Raw genomic sequence first — 5,601 nt, 5'->3', positions numbered from 1 at the left:
CTCCAAAGAAAATGAAATACAAATATGATAAATACCAGAATGAGGTTACACCTTCCCAGGTATCCTCTCCATTGGATCGCATCAGGGACACAGAAATAGGGCACGTTGATATGGCAGAATTCATTCACAAGGTAGAAGATCCACAGGATAACAACTTGCAGCGGCTGTTGGACAGCCATATCCATCATGCATCTTCTTTCCCAGTGGCTGCCCTAGAACCTGAATTTGTTCTTGCATGCGCCCATCATTTTGACAAAGAGTCAAGAGTCATACAAAATGATGATGGTGAAGCCATAATTCGTCTTGATGCGGATACAATCGAGAAGGTCTTCAAAATACCTCCTGCACCTGTTTATATGGAAATCACCAAAGAAAGTGCAGCAGAGTATTATGTGAAAAGAGAAAAAGATTGCAAGCGCCACATCAATAGGTGGATTCATGAGCCACGTCCTTCCTTCTCAAGATGGGCAAAGTTGTACCGTTGTGATTTCAAGTGGGAGATAGGAGACACCATCACTCTTCTCAGCAGAATGTTAGGCCTTGAGCACTCTAATGTCTTTGAGCCATGGATGTATCAATTCATCATGTTCATACGACAGTTGCATCACATTTCATGGGGTGAAATCATCAGCAATGCTTTGTGCGAACAACTTGTAGCGGTTCCTACCACTATGACCTTCTTTATGAATTCTTATTTGGTATATCTGGCAGCATCACTTAGACACTTTCCAGGTCTTTCTACCAAGGGTGATCGCTCGCTCATACCAGTTTGGGAATATTATGACCAGCTGCCTTTGAAACCTAGCAGACTACATTTCAGAAGAGTCCAAGACGCATTCTTTGGATATTTTATGTGTCAGTTTGACATGGATCTCAGAAATAAACGAGTATCAGATGAGGCATGGGTCAAGGTATCTGAGTATGGGTGTTTATTCCTGCAATTTCCCACCTTCACCTACATGAGGATTGGGTGCTATGATGGACAGCCATACATGCTTCCGAGATACCCAACCGATAAGATAATTCTTATGGAGTTGGGAAGACAGATTATGGCTGTTCATACTCTTTAGTCTGCTAGACACAAGGTTGGAATGGGGATCTCCAGCACAAATCCATTGAAAATTGGTCGATACTCCCTTGTCACATCTGTGAAGGCTAAGGCCATGGAGGTTGAATTGCAGGAAATCAAGCTTAAGAGGTTCAAACCTAGAGCTGATTTTGATTATAGAGGTATGAAGGAAAAGATCAAGAAATCCTTTGTGCATGTTCATCGCATTGAAGACATCTGGGCAGATCTCCGCACAGAAGCTGAAGTTCTGAAGATGGATTATTGCAGGCTCACTGTTGAGCAAATTGTTGACTTGAACTTGGCGGATATCCCACAAGGGATGATCGATGACGGGCATATACTTGATCCTGAATACACTTCACGAAGGGTTGAGGAAGCTCCACTTCCTTTGATCCAATGGTCACACAAGGAGTGCGTCTCCATCCTTGACAGATTTCAGCCTATCTTGGCCAACACTAACGCATGGCTGAAAAGTAATGCTGTTAGACTTATCAAAATCAAGGTTGGTAAAGAAAATGATTCTACAGGGCCTTTTGGACGGAAGTCTGAGATTCAGATTGACAATAAGGAGGGTGCTTCATCTTCAGGGACAAGGATCAAGTTACGAGTTAGTCGTGCAGTAGTGCTTCCTCCTGAGGAGACAACTACTCGTGGGAAGGAGAAATCACGGTTCCATGTTCGGGTGATCGATCTGGATAATCCAGAAGAAGGGCAGCAATCTGATGATGCGCCTAAGTCTCCAGTTTCAGACACGCCTCATGAGGTCATTCCTCCAGTTTCTATTGAGACGCCTCTTTCTCCTCCTGATTTGCTCATTGATGAGTCTCCTCAGAATGCAGTTCCCATTTCAGCATACGGGCCTTCTCCTGAGCAACAACGAGAAAGTGTGTTGGAAGTTCCTGAAGATAATCCCACTTGCATTCAGTTATCAGAAATTGATACTTCCACTTCTGGTTTTGAAGAATTCATGAGGCAATCTTCATGCCCATTGGTAACTGAGCAAACCGTGGTCGCTATTCAAACAGATATTCCTCCCAAGGTGACCACGGTAATTCAAACAGAAACTGCTTCTCCTTTGCCTACAGCTACTACTGGAAGTCAATTGATGACTTTGCCTCCATGGCTTAGTTCTTTCACCCCGAAAAGAAAGAAGCAAGAGATCTCACCTGATGCCTTTGACTACCAGCAACTCAAACAGTCCAGATCAAAGTTGCTAAGAAGGCAAAGACTATCTCTAGGGTAACTGTTGATAGCAACAAGATGAAAGTAGCTGAAATTGTGGAACCTATTACAGATAAACCACTTGATGAAATGTCAGCTGCTGATTATAAGGTTACAAGGGTAGAATTGGGCAAGCAAACACATGAAGTCATTAAACATGATGCTCAGTTTTCTGTTGCTTCACTAGTGCAAAGGTGTGACGATCTTCTTGCAAAGAAAGACAAGCTAGAAGAAGAAAACCGACAGCTCATGGCAGCCATCCATAAAATCACAAAACCTGCTGCTGAAGGGAGTAACTCCATAGGTTCTTCCGGTTCCCAAGAATCGATTCGTGGAGTGGAAAGGGCTGCTCAGAAAGTACAAGCACTGGATTCCTGGATTGATCAGCTTCATGATCAATGCGTGCAAGTGATAAAAGACATTTTTCAAATAATGTCTAAGCTGGAAACCATTGAGGAGAAATTGGATCAGACTTCTAACACTTTCAAAAAGAATCTGGAAAGTGTTGAGAAAAGTCTGGCAATCTGGCGTACCATGCCCCAACAACAGCTGAGTATTTTGCAGGAACACACCATCATCTCTTCCAGGGTTATGTACTTGGAATTTGAGGAACTGATGGAAAACAAAACCCTTGTTCTTAAATCCCTCATTGAGGAGATCAGTGATGCAAGGAGATTCCGGGATGAAGTCTATCGAGGTATTGTCTCACATTGTGAAGGGGCCTCTTGCAATATAGTAAGTCAGGATGGAGAGCTGATTCCAGAAGAAGAAGTTCTTGCTGATTTACAAATGAGGATTCATAATGAGTGGAGGAGCGAACAATTCTCGGCAGCTTCAATTCAAGCATTGATGAAACACCAAGCCTTTTTGCATGAGATCCAGTCTATCCTGGATAAAGACAATTCTGCGCTCCTCCGCTGTCACGACACTATTGTGAAGACTATGGTTGTTGCTAAGAACACCCATGAACCAAATCCCGAGGAACTACAAGTGAGCATCAGAAAATTTCAAGGATTCGTGTCTTCACAAAAGGCAACTTAAGTGTTTTTCAACACTTAGTTGAATTTTCCCTCTTTTGTAATCCTTAGTTGTAATTTCGTTTTGACAAGTTACATGTAAAAGTAATTTTTGTAAAAATACAAGTTACACATTACTTGTACTTTTGTAATTACATGTAAGGCAACTACAAGTTATGTCCGATTAGGACTGTAGTTGGAATAAGTCTTAGTTAGCTAGAGTAACTCTTAGTTAATTAATGAAGTCTCAGTTATTTATTGAAGGAGTCTTGGTGGTTGAGAGAATCTCTCAAGTTAGTTAGGATCCTCCCACCTTTTTTTCAAGGCTCCTCTTCTATAAATACTTGAGAGGTCCATTGTAAATATATCTTTTGGAAAGCAAGCAAAAACTCTGCCAAATTTACAGCAAGAAGTCTTTGAGCTTATGTATGTGAATTGAAGGTTTTGAAGAATAATAAAGAAGGATTACTCAAGTTTTGAGTCTTTGAACTACATGTTTGAGTTTGAATCTTTTTATTTCTTCTATGCAAAGTGTTTCTAAAGGAGCTTAGTCCAATCTGATTTGAAGTCTTTGAGCTGCAAGTAGAGAAGATTAATTAAAATAGGAAACCCTCTTGAAGGAGCAGCAAGTCTTTGAGCTTGCGTCTATTCTTGAGGAAAAATTATTGTTTGATAAGAAATAGCAGCAAGTCTTTGAGCTCGCATTATTTCTTGTCTTTATGTTGAAAGAATAGATTATTCCAGTCTTTGAGCTGTTATCTTTTATTCATTGTAAATTTTAGTATAGCAAAGGGTAGATAAGACTTCCAATAGTCAAGTCTTTGAGCTTGATATTGCTGTCCCATCCCGAAGGAAGTGACGGAAGTCTTTGCGCTTTCAGGAAACTTCATTTCCTTTCTCTCATTTCACTTGAAAGTAATTACTGTTGTTCATATTCAATCGCTATCCTTTTCTGTGAAGAGAAAAGGATATTGTCTTTCTTGAAAAAAGAAGAAAGATTGTTGTCCCATCCCATTTTATTTTCCAAGTTGTAGTTAGATAGGGGGAGCCTTCCCTTAATTAGGAGAGTTTTTACTCGTGTGCTGTGGTTGAAACCACAATTTTGTATATTTCCCCAAGTGTACAAAATTTTCAACCAACACTAAACAACTCCACAAATTTGGTCCAAGTCAAACTAGATGGTTTTAGTCCCACCACCCGGCAGCTTCCCCTGTTAGCTGATAGGAAACCCATACGACTTTTTGGGTTTCAGTGTAGTCCCTAATGTCATAGTATTTTTCCATACCGGTTAGCCATGCTTCAACGGCATCTCCAGTCACAGTTCCATCGAATTGAGGAGGTTTGACCTTCTTCATATCCTCTGATATGATGCCAATTCCAGAATTATTTTCTGAACTTTGAGTTCCGATATGAGAATATTCCTCCCTGCGCTCACTAAAATGTTCCTGCTTGCTATCTCTCTCCCTAGACTGATTTTCAGTTTCCCTACCCTCAGTTTCATCCAAAAACTGAACCCTTTGTTCCAAATTCCCTATTCGGTTTTGGGTTTCTTGCATCATCGACAAGAGTCTGTCTAACTTTTTTGTTGGAGATCTAAGTATTTCAATAGGGTCACCACTCCTTCTATCTTCCATTTTCATAAATTTTAATACCTGTTGGAAAGTTTGATTTAATTATATATATATATATATATATATATATATATTTCAAGTATTTCCAACATAAGGTAAAATATCGATAATTTACAATAAACAAACATTCAAAAATTGCCAAAAGATTACACACAACTTTCTTCTCGACTTTCAACAGCAAGCGACTAGCAAAATAGATGGGGTGGTCCAACCCATGTCCTCCTTCTTGCGCTAGCGTAGACCTAATGGCATAGTTCGAGGCATCCACATGTACGTGGAATTCTCTTTCCCAATTTTAATAGGCCCGAATGGATGCGACCACCAATCTCCTCTTGAGTTCATCAAATGCTTCCTCCTGTGTCAGTCCCCACACATACGGTTCGCCCTTCCGTGTCAGCTTGTCCAATGGGAATGAAAGTTGAGCAAAGTTCTTAATGAACTTCCGGTAATATCCTATATGTCCCAAGAAGGATTTTACTCCTGTCACATCAATGGGCGACTCCATCTCCACAATTACCCGTACCTTATCCGGGTCAGTTTTTAATCCAGCCTTACAAACAGTGTGGCCCAACAATTTCCCTTGCGGCACCATAAATCTACATTTCTTCGGATTCAAGGCAAGCTTGGCCCTTAGGCATCTCTCCATGCATTCTCGCAATGCCAC

Source organism: Cryptomeria japonica, chromosome 3 (genome assembly GCF_030272615.1).
Source record: "Cryptomeria japonica chromosome 3, Sugi_1.0, whole genome shotgun sequence".
NCBI lineage: Eukaryota > Viridiplantae > Streptophyta > Pinopsida > Cupressales > Cupressaceae > Cryptomeria > Cryptomeria japonica.
Note: the sequence above shows the minus strand (reverse complement) of the source record.